At 43.6% G+C, this 17,905-nt stretch overlaps 1 protein-coding gene across 1 annotated transcript in view; it reads right to left on the bottom strand.

The window, feature by feature from the left end:
• LOC128684388 (uncharacterized) overlaps positions 1 to 16,012 on the bottom strand; it is an 80,164-nt gene extending 64,152 nt beyond the window's left edge. The window contains exon 1 of the mRNA XM_070095459.1: positions 15,908 to 16,012. The gene's annotated coding sequence lies outside the window, so the exon portion shown is untranslated. The remainder of the gene's footprint in view (positions 1 to 15,907) is intronic.
• Positions 16,013 to 17,905: the final 1,893 nt, after the last annotated feature.

Here is a 17,905-nt window from a genome sequence, read left to right as displayed (position 1 = left end):
TAGTGCTGAGTAATCTACGTGGGTCTAGTAATGTAACTAGTGCTGAGTAATCTACGTGGGTCTAGTAATGTAACTAGTGCTGAGTAATCTACGTGGGTCTAGTAATGTAACTAGTGCTGAGTAATCTACGTGGGTCTAGTAATGTAACTAGTGCTGAGTAATCCACATGGGTTTGGTAATGTAATGTAACTGGTGCTGAGTAATCCACATGGGTTTAGTAATATAATTAGTGCTCAGTAATCCACGTGGGTTTAGGTTTTTATAAATATTATATTCGTAAATGTAACAATTGAAGGAGAATTATAGGTCTAGAATAATGACCTTAAAATGATAATAAATTGTTTAATGTCGTATATATGTGTAATGACGTTGAAGTGAGACTAGTTAAACTAAGGAAAATGATACTTACTTCAGTATGTTTCAGCACTCAGTACGACAGAGTTACTGTACTCGAGTAAGTCTTGTTGCTGTTGGAAGGACTGTTTCTATAAAACCATGCAGCTGATTTCGCAGACCGTGACCACTGCAGCATTCACACGAATAAAACAGGTTTTTAACATTCCTGTCGTGGCCAACACAAATTAGATTTCCTAGTTGAAGCTCAAAAAAAATATTTTGTTCATAGCCACCAAAAAAAAAAATAAAAAAAAACTTTCTCTGCCACGGGAAGAGTGAACCTAAAAGTTCAGCTTAACACACCTAGGTTAAATATAAGTAGATACTACTTTGTTAATGTGGAACAGTGTTAGCAAGTTAGCTGTTTAGAAGGTGTGGCCACCTCCACCCCCATATTAATGTCTGGCCTACATATACTGCACATCCAGTTATCCTTCTCACACCTTTCTTCTTGCTTCCCACAACTTTTATCTTCTTGCTATCTTCTCCCTTTCACTTCCAACTGTCTGGTGGATCACTTTTTTCAGTACCCACGCACTGAAAATGTTCTGTATAATATATCTATTGTATCTTCTGTCGTGTGTGTGTGAAAGAGAGAGGGGGGGGGAGAGGGTGATGGTTGGGGAAGGATCTTAGGAGTGACGAACAGTCTTGACAAGAACACCCCACAACTAGATGACAACCTACCAACGTCGCATCTACTGCCTCTTCTTACATTAAGATTTCCTTGTGGTGTGATCGTGGATGATTAATCAACCATATGTGGAGCCTGTAACACTTATTGTGGATCTCACCCCTCCTATATGTGGAGCCTGTAACACTTATTGTGGATCTCACCCCTCCTATATGTGGAGCCTGTAACACTTATTGTGGATCTCACCCCTCCTATATATGGAGCCTGTAACACTTATTGTGGATCTCACTTTCAAGGATCACAACAGTGCCACGATCGCACGTGCAAAGAAAATGATAGGATGGATAATGAGAACTTTCAAAACGAGAGATGCCAAGCCCATGATGATCCTTTTCAAATCACTTGTTCTCTCTAGGCTGGAATACTGCTGTACATTAACATCTCCATACAAAGCAGGTGAAATCGCAGATCTAGAGAGTGTACAGAGATCCTTTACTGCACGTATAAGTTCTGTCAAGCACCTTAACTACTGGGAACGCTTGAAAGCACTTGACTTGTACTCGTTGGAACGCAGGAGGGAGAGATATATCATAATCTACACTTGGAAAATCTTGGAAGGAATGGTCCCAAATCTGCACACAGAAATCACTCCCTACGAAAGTAAAAGACTGGGCAGGCGATGCAAAATGCCGCCAATAAAAAGTAGGGGCGCCATTGGTACACTAAGAGAAAACACCATAAGTGTCCGGGGCCCAAAACTGTTCAACAGCCTCCCATCAAGCATTAGGGGAATTGCCAATAAACCCCTGGCTGCCTTCAAGAGAGAGCTGGACAGATACCTAAAGTCAGTGCCGGATCAGCCGGGCTGTGGCTCGTACGTCGGACTGCGTGCGGCCAGCAGTAACAACCTAGTTGATCAGGCCCTGATCCATCGGGAGGCCTGGTCGTGGACCGGGCCGCGGGGGCGTTGATCCCCGGAATAACCTCCAGGTAACCTCCTATATGTGGAGCCTGTAACACTTATTGTGGATCTCACCCCTCCTATATATGGAGCCTGTAACACTTATTGTGGATCTCACTCCTCCTATATGTGGAGCCTGTAACACTTATTGTGGATCTCACCCCTCCTATATATGGAGCCTGTAACACTTATTGTGGATCTCACTCCTCCTATATGTGGAGCCTGTAACACTTATTGTGGATCTAACCCCTCCTATATATGGAGCTTGTAACACTTATTGTGGATCTCACTCCTCCTATATGTGGAGCCTGTAACACTTATTGTGGATCTCACCCCTCCTATATGTGGAGCCTGTAACACTTATTGTGGATCTCACCCCTCCTATATGAGGAGCCTGTAACACTTATTGTGGATCTCACCCCTCCTATATGAGGAGCCTGTAACACTTATTGTGGATCTCACCCCTCCTATATGTGGAGCCTGTAACACTTAATGTGGATCTCACCCCTCCTATATGAGGAGCCTGTAACACTTATTGTGGATCTCACCCCTCCTATATGAGGAGCCTGTAACACTTATTGTGGATCTCACCCCTCCTATATGTGGAGCCTGTAACACTTAATGTGGATCTCACCCCTCCTATATGAGGAGCCTGTAACACTTATTGTGGATCCCATCCCTCTGTTATGTGGAGTCTACACTGTTGTTAGGGATCTTCACCCTTCCCTTTGTAGAGACTGAACGGTCATTAGGGATCCCATACTTCCATATGTGGTCTGCACAGTTACTGGGAGCCACTGATTTCATACGAGCCCAGTGCAAGGAGGGGAAAAAAAGACCAGTGGATAATTGCCCAACCAGACACGATACTTTGATATTGTGTGTGTTGGCTTTTAATGCGTGATCATATGGAAAATATAAAAGTAAATCCCATGGTCTTAAGCCGTAGCAAAGAGCCAGACCTAATTTATAAGCAACCTAAAAGCGCATCGTCAGTAAAAGAGACAACAGCGTAGCTGCGCAATGCATGAAAGTGCGTGCACGTCAGGTGGCAAGATGTGACCGCGTTCCATCACAGTTAGTATCAGGAAGTTGTCGGATTCTCCTTGACTTTGACACTGAAAGCTTCTATCACTGCAGTATTATTGCTGGTTCAGGCATCACCACAACATATTCTTACCTGTTTACGCATGTGACTGCGTTTCTGACTTTAGGGGATCGAACATCATACTAGGAGAGTTAATATAACTGAGGCAGTGAGATGAGACAAGTGTGCTTGTAAACCAAGCATTCATGAGATCAGGGTTGTCGATAAGGAGAGTAGCAACCTCACTGAACTGCGCGACCCTAATTCTTAGTACAGTATTGACCTTAAACCTGGGATGTATACTTATGCATGTATTTACTATTGTTATGATGATATTGCCCTACATGATATCTTTCCAAAAGAAAGTAAGAGAAAGAATAGAAATGGTGCTCTTGAGCCTCACCTTTGCAATTAAGTATTGTGGCTTACTTCCCCTTTGAGCTGTTGTATATTTATTTAAATCCATGTACTGCGTCTAAATACCGGACTAGTTCCTATGGAAGCTAGGTTCGATTTTCTAGTAGAGCTTTACATAAAAAATGCAGATGTTTTATCAGAGCCTTGGAGTTCTAGGTTCGACTTTATCAGAAAAGGCGAAAGTAAATATAATAACAAAATATCAGACACATTCGATTCACAGTCGACTTAAAAGTGATGGATAACCTTACAGCCATGTTGCCTACGTTACAACTCAAGCTGTTAATCACTGTTTTTATCGATGCTTCTCTTGTTCCCATTTCCCCCTTTCTCTCTCTAATTATGCAGTAGTGTTTAAGGAAAATGGCATCTGCAATCATCCAATCATATCTATTAACTTGATTTCATAAATTATGTCTTGGATTTCTTCTTTTGCTTTCATTTAATTCCTGGGGGTTGTTAGTGATGTCATCTGTGTATACACTGATGCACGTTCTTGCTTGGCCAGTGCGTATGTTTTTTTTTTTTTGGGGGGGGGGGTGAGGTAGGAGGTAGAGAATTTGTGGGGATGATGGGCTCTGAAGTGTGGTGGTTCTTGAGAATGTCGTGAAACTTGGGAAATGTGGTGGGACTTGGTGATGTGTTGGGTCCCACCCACTTGAAAGTTACTTTATACAACAAAACTACGAGTGAGCCGAAGGTGCACACGTATGCTATTTCAGTAGACACACACATGAGTGAGAAGGATTGGATTTAAGTGGGACTTGCGCAGAATGGGTTGGTAGAGTTTTCAGAGCTAAAATCTTGGGGAGCCATAAGTAGACAAATATTTCAGTTAGAGAGTTTGGATTTGTGAAGGACTTGCCAGGTATGGGCCAGCGTACTTGCTGTAGTGTTTCTCCTTCCTTATGTTCTTGTAGCGATATACTGAAAGGTTTCAGCAATATGTTAAGTAAATGGACGCAAGAACAACTAATGAAACATTTATCACAGCTACGTTTCGCTCGTCAAGATCTTTATCAAGCAAAACATAGCCATATTCAGTATATCATCAGCTGTTTTTATATCCATTTACCTGATAGTAAATAACTCTGGCATTTATAAAGTAAATAATATAGAACTTTACCATACAGTATGGGCAAAGAACTTGGGACTCATGGTAAGCAGTAAACTGAAACCAAGACATCAGTATCAAAGTGTGCGCAATAACGCTAACAGATAACTTGGATTTATATCAAGAAGTGTAACAGAAGTCCAAAAGTTATACTACAGCTCCATACATCATTAGTAAGGCCTCATTAGATCATGCAGCTCAGTTCTGGTCTCCATATTACAGAATGGATTTATATAAATGCACCGGAGAAGATAGTGATATATGACAAATCTAATGCACTGTATGGGGAATCTTTCATACGAAGATAGACCGAGAGTTAAAACATTAGGTTGTTTTAAAAATAGATTAAACGAATGCATGAGCCAGAAGGGTTAGGTTTAAGTGGGACCTGCAGAACGTGGGTTGAGTGTTACTGAAGTTTCTGCCTCGGGCAGTTTTAGAAGCTTGGTTGGTCCAGTATTTGAATGTCAGGAGTTGTATTTGAAAAAAAGACCTGCCAAGTATGTGCCAGAGCTGTGCTCTTCCACTCTTATGTTCTTTTATTTTTCTGATAATTTTTCAGCAACACGTTTAATGTTGATATTAGTGTTATTTTCGTGTCGGTGACCATACTAATGGCATTTAAACGGAATGTAATAAACAGCTACCAATTTATATTATATAATTACGGAAAATATTTTGAAACTACTGTACATTTCCAAATGAGAGGCAGCATAAACTTCACAAGCTGGCGGCAGAGTCCCGCTTCTCTGTTTTTTTAGTCCGTAATTTTGTCCAAAACGAGGCATGAAATTTGTCACTGTGTTAAGTGCTCTAAGAAGCTCGGGCAATTTAAAGTTCGGAAATAAATCTTACATCTACTTTCGGAACACCAAAAGGTTATCGGTGGTATATTGTTTTTCTAAATGTCTGTAAAATTGTATTGGAAGGGATTTTTAAAAACCATGCCTAAGCCTCTTAATGCCTTTCGTTATATATATATATACAAGAAATCAATAGCAGACATACCACCGACAGGGAACACTGGCATGGTCCAACACTTAGCCTTTGACTAGCAAAGCCCTGGTGTGTATAACTACCAGCTCCAACAGTCTGGCTAATCAGCCGTCACCCAAAAGGATAAATCAGAGAACGAGAGGTGGAGATGGTCAGTCCCACCTCTCTCACTGTAGACAACACCTGCTTCCTCCAATGGTTTGTTTCCTCTACGTTTTGGTACCCAAACTCTTGATAATCTCTCCACTCTCCTCCCAAGGTTCCCCATGCATCCCCCTCCCAAGGTCCCCAACATCCCCCCTCCAAAGGTACCCCAACATCTTCCCTCCATAAGATCCCCACATCTCCCACTACTGGTTCCCCACTTCCTCTCTCCACGGGATCCTCACGTCTCCCTCTACAGCCACTGTAAGCAGCGCACCTTCCATAAATCAGTATAAGTAGAGCACCAGCAGCACTCAGTGACCTCCTGTATTAAGAGCGTCATGCATGGTGAGAGAGTGTCATGCATGGTGTGAGAGAGTGTCATGTATGGTGTGAGAGTGTCATGCATGGTGTGAGAGAGTGTCATGTATGGTGTGAGAGAGTGTCATGTATGGTGTGAGAGTGTCATGCATGGTGTGAGAGAGTGTCATGCATGGTGTGAGAGAGTGTCATGTATGGTGTGAGAGTGTCATGCATGGTGTGAGAGAGTGTCATGTATGGTGTGAGAGTGTCATGCATGGTGTGAGAGTATCATGCATGGTGTGAGAGCGTCATGCATGGTGAGAGAGTGTCATGCATGGTGTGAGAGAGTGTCATGCATGGTGTGAGAGAGTGTCATGTATGGTGTGAGAGAGTGTCTGTTTTCTTAACCATTTACATCATAACATGATATTGTGAAGATGTACAGGGGTTGAGTGAACATGATGATGTGAAGATGTACAGGGGTTGAGTGAACATGATGATGTGAAGATGTACAGGGGTTGAGTGAACATGATGATGTGAAGATGTACAGGGGTTGAGTGAACATGATATTGTGAAGATGTACAGGGGTTGAGTGAACATGATATTGTGAAGATGTACAGGGGTTGAGTGAACATGATATTGTGAAGATGTACAGGGGTTGAGTGAACATGATATTGTGAAGATGTACAGGGGTTGAGTGAACATGATGATGTGAAGATGTACAGGGGTTGAGTGAACATGATATTGTGAAGATGTACAGGGGTTGAGTGAACATGATATTGTGAAGATGTACAGGGGTTGAGTGAACATGATATTGTGAAGATGTACAGGGGTTGAGTGAACATGATATTGTGAAGATGTACAGGGGTTGAGTGAACATGATATTGTGAAGATGTACAGAGGTTGAGTGAACATGATATTGTGAAGATGTACAGGGGTTGAGTGAACATGATATTGTGAAGATGTACAGGGGTTGAGTGAGCATGATATTGTGAAGATGTACAGGGGTTGAGTGAACATGATATTGTGAAGATGTACAGGGGTTGAGTGAGCATGATATTGTGAAGATGTACAGGGGTTGAGTGAACATGATATTGTGAAGATGTACAGGGGTTGAGTGAGCATGATATTGTGAAGATGTACAGGGGTTGAGTGAACATGATATTGTGAAGATGTACAGGGGTTGAAACGTAAAGAATTATTAATATCTTGGCTGGTACTTCTAACAAATATATTAGCAAGGCACCTAAATTGTTACTCAATATCTGTAACGGAGGTCAGAGATTAATGTTCCCTATGGTGAATGCTGTCTGGTCATAAACACGATATCATGTGTGAATTATCCCGCCTCCTATCAGGATATGAAAAGAGATTTGCCTGGTCATGACTAATGGAGGAAGGATCGAGCCTTCAGCGCGCCCCTCGCTGCATCACCCACCTCAGCTTAATATTTCATGTATATAATGCTAATGAGACGCAGTGTGTTGGTGAGGACTATCAGTTAGTGTTGGTGAGGACTATCAGTTAGTGTTGGTGAGGACTATCAGTTAGTGTTGGTGAGGACTATCAGTTAGTGTTGGTGAGGACTATCAGTTAGTGTTGGTGAGGACTATCAGTTAGTGTTGGTGAGGACTATCAGTTAGTGTTGGTGAGGACTATCAGTTAGTGTTGGTGAGGACTATCAGTTAGTGTTGGTGAGGACTATCAGTTGATGTTGGTGAGGACTATCAACTGGTGTTGGTGAGGACTATCAGTTAGTGTTGGTGAGGACTATCAGTTAGTGTTGGTGAAGACTATCAGTTAGTGTTGGTGAGGACTATCAACTGGTGTTGGTGAGGACTATCAGTTAGTGTTGGTGAGGACTATCAGTTAGTGTTGGTGAGGACTATCAGTTAGTGTTGGTGAGGACTATCAGTTAGTGTTGGTGAGGACTATCAGTTGATGTTGGTGAGGACTATCAACTGGTGTTGGTGAGGACTATCAGTTGATGTTGGCGAGGACTATCAACTGGTGTTGGCGAGGACTATCAGTTGATGTTGGCGAGGACTATCAACTGGTGTTGGTGAGGACTATCAGTTGATGTTGGCGAGGACTATCAACTGGTGTTGGCGAGGACTATCAGTTGATGTTGGCGAGGACTATCAACTGGTGTTGGCGAGGACTATCAGTTGATGTTGGCGAGGACTAACAACTGGTGTTGGCGAGGACTCTCAGTTGATGTTGGCGAGGACTATCAACTGGTGTAGGTGAGGATTATCAGCTGGTGTTGGTGAGAACCATCAGCTGGTGTTGGTGAGGACTATCAGCTGGTGTTGGTGAGGATTATCAGCTGGTGTTGGTGAGAACTATCAGCTGGTGTTGGTGAGGACTATCAGCTGGTGTTGGTGAAAACTATCAGCTGGTGTTGGTGAGAACTATCAGCTGGTGTCGGTGAGAACTATCAGCTGGTGTTGGTAAGGACTATCAGCTGGTGTTGGTAAGGACTATCAGCTGGTGTTGGTAGGGACTATCAGCTGGTGCTGGTGAGGACTATCAGCTGGTGTTGATGAGGACTATCAGATGGTGTTGGTGAGAATTATCAGCTGGTGTTGGTGAGGACTTTCAGCTGATGTTGGTGAGGACTGTCAGCTGGTGTTGGCGAGAACTATCAGCTGGTGTTGGTGAGGACTCTCAGCTAGTGTTGGGGAGGACTGTCAGCTGGTATTGGTGAAGACTGTCAGCTGGTATAGGTGAGGACTATCAGCTGGTGTTGGTGAGAACTGTCAGCTCGTGTTGGTTAGGATTATCATCTGGTGTTGGTGAGAACTATCAGCTGGTGTTGGTGAGGACTATCAGCTGGTGCTGGTGAGGACTATCAGCTGGTGTTGATGAGGACTATCAGCTGGTGTTGGTGAGGACTATCAGCTGGTGTAGGTGAGAACTATCAGCTGGTGTTGGTGAGGACTCTCTGCTAGTGTTGGGGAGGACTGTCAGCTGGTATTGGTGAAGACTCAGCATGTGTAGGTGAGGACTATCAGCTGATGTTGGTGAGGCCTATGAGCTGGTGTTGGTGAGGACTGTCAGCCGGTGTAGGTGAGGACTATCAGCTGGTGTTGGTGAGAACTATCAGCTGGTGTTGGTGAGGACTATCAGCTGGTGTTGGTGAGGGCTATCAGCTGGTGTTGGCGAGGACTATCAGCTGTTGTTGGTGAGGCCTATCAGCTGGTGTTGGTGAGGACTATCAGCTGGTGTTGGTGAGGACTATCAGCTGGTGTAGGTGACGGCTATCAGCTGTTGTTGGTGAGAACTATCAACTGGTGTTGGTGAGAACTATCAGCTTGTGTTGGTGAGGACTATCAGCTGGTGTTGGTGAGAACTATCAGCTGGTGTTGGTGAGGACTATCAGCTGATGTAGGTGAGGACTATCAGCTGGTGTTGGTGAGGACTATCAGCCGGTGTTGATGAGGACTATAGCTGGTGTTGGTGAGAACTATCAGCTGGTGTTGGTGAGAACTATCAGCTGGTGTGGATGAGGACTATCAGCTGGTGTTGATGAGGACTATAGCTGGTGTTGGTGAGGACTATCAGCTGGTGTTGGTGAGGACTATCAGCTGGTGTTGATGAGGACTATCAGCTGGTGTTGGTGAGGACTATCAGCTGGTGTTGGTGAGGACTATCAGCTGGTGTTGGTGAGGACTATCAGCTGGTGTTGATGAGGACTATCAGCTGGTGTTGATGAGGACTATAGCTGGTGTTGGTGAGAACTATCAGCTGGTGTTGGTGAGGACTATCAGCTGGTGTTGGTGAGGACTATCAGCTGGTGTGGATGATGACTATCAGCTGGTGTTGATGAGGACTATAGCTGGTATTGGTGAAGACTGTCAGCTGGTGATGGTGAGGGTTATCAGCTGGTGTTGATGAGGACTATCAGCTGGTGTTGATGAGGACTATCAGCTGGTGTTGGTGAGAACTATCAGCTGGTGTTGGTGAGGACTATCAGCTGGTGTTAGTGAGGACTATCAGCTAGTGTAGGTAAGGACTTTCAGCTGGTGTTGGTGAGGACTATCACTTGTGTTAGTGAGGACTATCAGCTAGTGTAGGTAAGGACTTTCAGCTGGTGTTGGTGAGGACTATCACTGGTGTTGGTGAGCCAGTGTCACCTTGAGTGAGGTCTGACACACTGACCGCAGACACATCCCTTCCCTTAGGAAAAAACACATAAGAACCATGGTACTCACTCGTCACAGCATATAATATACACTTCAGGAGGGCGTAAAGTGTCTCGTACCATGTCGCGGCGACTACCATTATGGCAGACCCCATTCTCTCTCTCTCTCTCTCTCTCTCTCTCTCTCTCTCTCTCTCTCTCTCTCTCTCTCTCTCTCTCTCTCTCTCTCTCTCTCTCTCTCTCTCTCTCTCTCTCTCTATCTATCTATCTATCTATCTCTTCTCTCTACAGCGACATAAGCAAGACTGGCAAACTTCAAAACAGAAGTAAGAAACATGAATAAAGACTCCTACATATTTTTATGTAGTACATAATTTAGGTCAGCGATACAGTACGTGACCCCAGCATAGAGTCTCCACTTGGTCCACCATGTACGTGACCCCAGCATAGAGTCTCCACTTGGTCCACCATGTACGTGACCCCGGCATAGAGTCTCCACTTGGTCCACCATGTACGTGACCCCGGCATAGAGTCTCCACTTGGTCCACCATGTACGTGACCCCAGCATAGAGTCTCCACTTGGTCCACCATGTACGTGACCCCAGCATAGAGTCTCCACTTGGCCCAACATGTACGTGACCCCGGCATAGAGTCTCCACTTGGTCCACCATGTACGTGACCCCAGCATAGAGTCTCCACTTGGCCCAACATGTACGTGACCCCAGCATAGAGTCTCCACTTGGTCCACCATGTACGTGACCCCGGCATAGAGTCTCCACTTGGTCCACCATGTACGTGACCCCAGCATAGAGTCTCCACTTGGTCCACCATGTACGTGACCCCAGCATAGAGTCTCCACTTGGTCCACCATGTACGTGACCCCAGCATAGAGTCTCCACTTGGCCCAACATGTACGTGACCCCGGCATAGAGTCTCCACTTGGTCCAACATGTACGTGACCCCAGCATAGAGTCTCCACTTGGCCCAACATGTACGTGACCCCGGCATAGAGTCTCCACTTGGTCCACCATGTACGTGACCCCAGCATAGAGTCTCCACTTGGCCCAACATGTACGTGACCCCGGCATAGAGTCTCCACTTGGTCCAACATGTACGTGACCCCAGCATAGAGTCTCCACTTGGCCCAACATGTACGTGACCCCGGCATAGAGTCTCCACTTGGTCCAACATGTACGTGACCCCAGCATAGAGTCTCCACTTGGCCCAACATGTACGTGACCCCGGCATAGAGTCTCCACTTGGTCCAACATGTACGTGACCCCAGCATAGAGTCTCCACTTGGTCCAACATGTACATGACCCCGGCATAGAGTCTCCACTTGGTCCAAAATGTACGTGACCCCGGCATAGAGTCTCCACTTGGTCCAACATGTACGTGACCCTGGCATAGAGTCTCCACTTGGTCCAAAATGTACGTGACCCCGGCATAGAGTCTCCACTTGATCCAACATGTACGTGACCCCAGCATAGAGTCCCCACTTGGTTCAACATGTACGTGACCCCGGCATAGAGTCTCCACTTGGTCCAACATGTACGTGACCCCAGCATAGAGTCCCCACTTGGTCCAACATGTACGTGACCCCAGCATAGAGTCCCCACTTGGTCCAACATGTACGTGACCCCAGCATAGAGTCCCCACTTGGTCCAACATGTACGTGACCCCAGCATAGAGTCTCCACTTGGTTCAACATGTACGTGACCCCAGCATAGTCTCCACTTGGTCCAACATGTACATAACCCTGGCATAGAGTCTCCACTTGGTCCAACATGTACGTGACCCCGGCATAGAGTCCCCACTTGGACCAACATGTACGTGACCCCAGCATAGAGTCTCCACTTGGTCCAACATTTACGTGACCCCAGCATAGAGTCTCCACTTGGTCCAACATGTACGTGACCCCAGCGTAGAGTCTCCACTTGGTCCAACATGTACGTGACCCCAGCATAGAGTCTCCACTTGGTCCAACATGTACGTGACCCCAGCGTAGAGTCTCCACTTGGTCCACCATGTACGTGACCCCAGCATAGAGTCTCCACTTGGTCCAACCTGTACGTGACCCCAGCATAGAGTCTCCACTTGGTCCAACATGTACGTGACCCCAGCATAGAATCTCCACTTGGTCCAACATGTACGTGACCCCAGCGTAGAGTCTCCACTTGGTCCACCATGTACGTGACCCCAGCATAGAGTCTCCACTTGGTCCAACATGTACGTGACCCCAGCATAGAGTCTCCACTTGGTCCAACATGTACGTGACCCCAGTATAGAGTCCCCACTTGGTCCAACATGTACGTGACCCCAGTATAGAGTCCCCACCTGGTCCAACATGTACGTGAACCCAGCATAGAGTCTCCACTTGGTCCAACATGTACGTGACCCCAGTATAGAGTCCCCACCTGGTCCAACATGTACGTGAACCCAGCATAGAGTCTCCACTTGGTCCAACATGTACGTGACCCCAGTATAGAGTCCCCACCTGGTCCAACATGTACGTGAACCCAGCATAGAGTCTCCACTTGGTCCAACATGTACGTGACCCCAGTATAGAATCCCCACCTGGTCCAACATGTTCAGAAAGCTCAAGGTTATGTTTACAACATACACGATCATAACAGGAACTGGTAGGGCAACTAAGGACAGTTAGGAGAGGAATGGCAGAGTATGACAAGTTTTAAGGTAAGTATAACAATGGTTTGCAATACCGACACGTAGATAATTAAGTTTGTATAAATAATTTAGAAAGCCGATAAGTCGATAAATGAGACACTCATGTACAATTTAGGCCTCTTTATTCTGGAAACGTTTCGCCAGCTGGTGGATTCATCAGTCCAATACAGAGAAGAACGGTGGAAGAGGAGGAGGAGGAGTTTGAGGTAATAATCCCTCAGCATCAGCCAAGGGAGTGATTACCTCAAAATCCTCATCTTCTACCGTTCTTCTCTGTATTAGACTGATGAATCCACTGGCTAGCGAAACGTTTTCAGAATAAAGATGCCCAAATGTTACACAAATATCTTATTTATATAATAAAGACACGTGTGCAAGAGTTACGTATCATTATTGCGAAGCTTTATTCTGAAGACTTGTGTGTGAGCGAGACGTTACTGAGCAGAGGTACCTAACTATTGCACATGTTTCTTAATTATCTAGCTTTAGGGTAGTGGAAAAGTAGAATGAATTGCAGAAGAAAGCGATTGAGGAAATTTCAATGCACAGCTTTAAGATAAGGTCCCAGAGGACAAAACCAGTTATGCAGGTCAAAGTAGTCATAGAGTCAGGAGACAAGTCAAGATGGACACAAACGTCAATGGACTAATACTCTGCATGCGCGCAGACGGGAAAGAATTAATAAGGAAGACTTCCTAACCCCATAAAGTGGCAGAATTATAAAAACCATAATATTTTTGAACTCACCAACCGTCTCCTATGAAGGTAGGTGATCCATACAAAGAAAACACATTTACCATCATTCATTAAATATTTAGCTGTCTTGGCAGAAGTACGTCAACATCATTATTCAAACAATCCTCTAAACTGCCACATTCCCATCCTACAGTGTACAAACACTATAATTTCCACCTCCAAGATTAACATCTTCACCCATCTTTTAAAGTGCAGTTACTATAATTCTCACCCCAGGATTAAAGTTCGGCTAAATATATACTGAAAAAAAGGTCTGCCGAAAGAATACAAGAAAGTTTTTTTCAGAGTACTTTTATCTTCCTCCAAGGTTTCCGTGCGGTAACTTGCGAATGCTTCTCAGTAACGGCTTCAAACTTACAAAGCTGACGTATCTACGTGTAGGTTCAAATTTGCTAATTTTGTAAAATTAAAAAATTAAATTATTATTTTTCGTGTGATAATTCGGTTTTGATAATGTATTACTACTGGTGTACAATCTGCCCTGGAAACCATTGTTGTCTTTGCCTCCAGGGTGCCTAGAGCAGTAACAGCATCTCTACGGATTAAGCCAACCTAGTTTAGAATTGTGGTTAGTCTCATGTTTTCATTGTTCATACTCTAGTTCCTGCTGTGTTTCTTGAGAGTGTTCATCTAAAACTTATGGGCCTATTTAGGTGTTAAGCTACAGTTGCTAAATTTCTCGAGTGTGTTGAGCTAATGTTCCCAAGCTTCTTGAAGGTGTGGATCAGCAACACCGCATTTCTTGGAAGTACTTAATTTTAGTTGCTAGGTCACTTGAGCTGCAGTATCTTCGTCTCTTTGTGTGTGAGGTACAGGCACTATTTATGCCTCTTGTGTTAAGGTACAGGCACTATTTATGCTTCTTGTGTTAAGGTACAGGCACTATTTATGCCTCTTGTGTTAAGGTACAGGCACTATTTATGCCTCTTGTGTTAAGGTACAGGCACTATTTATGCTTCTTGTGTTGAGGTACAGGCACTATGCCTCGTGTGTGAGGTACAGGCACTATTCCTTTTGTGTTGAGGTACATGCATTATGCCTCTTGTGCGCGTTAAAGCACTATTTATGTATCTTGCGTGTATTAAGGTACAGGTAGTGGGGTTATGCAGGGAGGGACACCTCTATCGAATCACGCAGGGAGCGAAGCACAGTTTTTTACAGGGTGAACCGGTTAGCCATCGGAAGGCCTTCATTAAATTATCAAAAGCGCCAGAGAGGGTCATCGTGTGACTAAGACCAACGTCGCCATAACTTTTCTTATGTTCCTGATAAAATAACGCCACCACAGTCGAGTTAATGATCAGAAGCTGGTTCTTAAAAACGTTGCAAATAATTTTTCCAATGATCATTTGTTAATATACATTAAGGAATTACTTTAGAAAGATATTCTTACATCTCGAAATTTCGTTTTGATTCAAAGATCAGATCAGGAAAATAATAGAAACACCAGAAATTTGAGAACATGCAGAAAGCTCTGACCAGGTCACAGGAAAATTTCCCTGGCGCATGTTAAGATGGATCATTAGCATTATATTCAGGGGGAAGAGAAAAAGTCGTAGGAGCCAAACAGCGCCTGAGAAATGAAGGATAATCAGGCTTGATTGGAGGACGAGGTCTCTTCAATTTCTTGGATCAAGATTCTTTCACCATCATCAAGAGATATATGGATATATATTACTACGTGTTATATTCTGCTTTTGGCTCACGACTCGTAATTTTGGTGTAGTTTTATATATAAAACAAAATAACTGGGAGTCAGCTTCATGTGCAGGTCAAGCTTGGTAATGAAAGGTCAGGCTAGGTCAGCTGTCAAGATCTAGACTGAGGCGAAGTTCATTACATAAAAGTTGCATCAGTGTAATCTAACTGTTATTTACTGTTGTTTTATTTTATTAATATAAATTTCTAATTTTAACACTAAATAAATTTAATCCATATATAATACTTATTTAGTTATGTAATGTGTATTATTTACAACTTTCTTGCAGTACTAACATTATGGCACTTTCGTACTACATAACCTTGCAATTTATGCTTAATAACCTCGCATACACAACATTTAACAAGGCAACAGCTACAGCGTTTATTTTGAGATCAAGTTCCTGAATACATTGTGTGCCACTGTAGTTATTTTAACTACCACCTGCAGAATAGCTATATAGAGAAATAAAAAAAATCAATCGACGGTGTTGACGCAAACCTCGAGGGCACAAACATGTTTAGATATTGTACAGTGAGTGTGGAAGAAACCGTGGGTACGTTACCTGTTGTACGTATGTGGAGGAGACAGCACCGTTACCGCAGTGTGGAAGATCTCTACCAAGAATGATAGTCGTACTTAGCCCACCATCACTAGTTTCTCTTGGAGGTAGTAATATCACGCAACACGGCAGGGAGAGAGAGAGGGGGGGGAGGGGAGATACACATGTAACGGCAACCACAGATACACAGTTTCATTCAGGTTAAATTTACAGATTGTGTTACATATTAACATTTTAGGCTCATTGCCACTTGTTACTATCAGTTAAAAATCAGTATCGTTGTCAGCATATCATGAAAAGAGATAAGGTAAAGATACAAAGTACCATTGCGGAGAATCAAGGAGGATTTAGATGAATGTTGTGTGTAAGAAGCTATATATTGCAATTATGAACTTGGAAACTGCATGTGAGAGGGTTGTTAGAGGTGCGATATGGCCGGTGTTGCAAACGTGTATGTACAGTAGCAGTTGGCAGGTTGTTACTGTACAGATTTGTTTGGTTTAGTAAGAGTGAGGTTTATTAAATTATATAGAAGAGAATGGTATTTTTTTCGGTATAAATGATCATTAGACTGGTGTGTGTGGTATCACCTTTGTTGTTTGTTTGTAGATAGAATTTGTAAAATAATTAAATGCTAGAGGGATGAAAGACACTTGCTAGAAAATAAAGAATTTGTTATTATGCATAAGCTGTCACAGTTGCTATTCGCTGATGACGTGGTGCTTTTGGGAGAGTCGGAAGAAAGATACAGAAGTTAGAGAAGAAAGGAAAGGTGTGTTAAAGAAGGAGGTTTATAGTGATCACAGGAAGTGCAAGGCGATGACGACGAGACTAAGAAGTCTAGGTAATGAAGGATTAAACGTCAGACTGAAAGGAAGGAGTGTAGAGGAAGTGAATTTATTAAGATATTTGCACCTCCATATACCTAAATATTTGTCTGTGGAAGACTTAAATCACAGAATAAATTAGGAAAAGATTGCAAGAATGTTATTCTGTAAAAAAGAATATACACAAATAACTCGCACATAAAAGAGAGAAGCTTACGACGACGTTTCGGTCCGACTTGGACCATTGACAAAGTCACACTGTGACACTGTCACAGTGTGACTTTGTCAATGGTCCAAGTCGGACCGAAATGTCGTCGTAAGCTTCTCTCTTTTATGTGCGGGTTATTTGTGTATCGTTCCAGTCACGGTATTGTGCCATTTTTGTTATTTATTTAAAAAAGAATATGTTTGTCAGTGAATAAATAAAAGGGAAAAATGTGTGGGTAGCGAGTATAGTGGTGCCACTATACAAGATAAGCAATTAAACATACGTGCAACACTTGGGTACCTTTATTTGAAGACGTTTCTCCAACCAGTGGCTTTTTCAATTTAACAGAGTTCACATATGAAGATAATATATGAGTCCCTCAGCCTTGTGGAACCGTACACAGAAGACAGTGGAAGATGAGGGAATCAACCCTTCAACCTACATAACGATGTTCAGAATCTTAGTCTTGTTGAATCCGAAGCACAGGCAGGATGATGGCCTTTTTATGTACTAAAGTCAGATGAGGTTATGATACTTGTCTGACACAGCAGTAACATGGACTCTTGCTACAGAGGATATCTCCTATAATCTGCGGTATTTGCTAAACGTGGCCTGGTGGCCAAAGCTCTCTCCTCACACAACGAGTGTCCGGGTTCGATTCCCGGCTAGGGTAGAAACATTGGGCGCGTTTCTTTACACCGGTTGTTTATGTTCATCCATCAGAAAATGGGTACCTGGGTGTTAGTCGACTGGTGTGGGTCGCATCCCGGGAAAAACTGACCTAATCTTTCCGAAATGCTCTGCATAACAACCGGCTTTATGTATAGTATTATGTCGTTGATGTCAGCTAGGACTGTACACCTTGTACATGTACTTGTAGAAATAAAGATATTATTAACTCTCGAACATCACCTACTGCCACAAGTGAGTCCCGCCCATAATGTGACGATGACTTTACTGCTACAC

This window comes from Cherax quadricarinatus, chromosome 4 (genome assembly GCF_038502225.1).
Source record: "Cherax quadricarinatus isolate ZL_2023a chromosome 4, ASM3850222v1, whole genome shotgun sequence".
In the NCBI taxonomy this organism is placed as follows: Eukaryota; Metazoa; Arthropoda; class Malacostraca; order Decapoda; family Parastacidae; genus Cherax; species Cherax quadricarinatus.
Note: the sequence above shows the minus strand (reverse complement) of the source record. Positions and strands in the feature narration are given on the sequence as shown.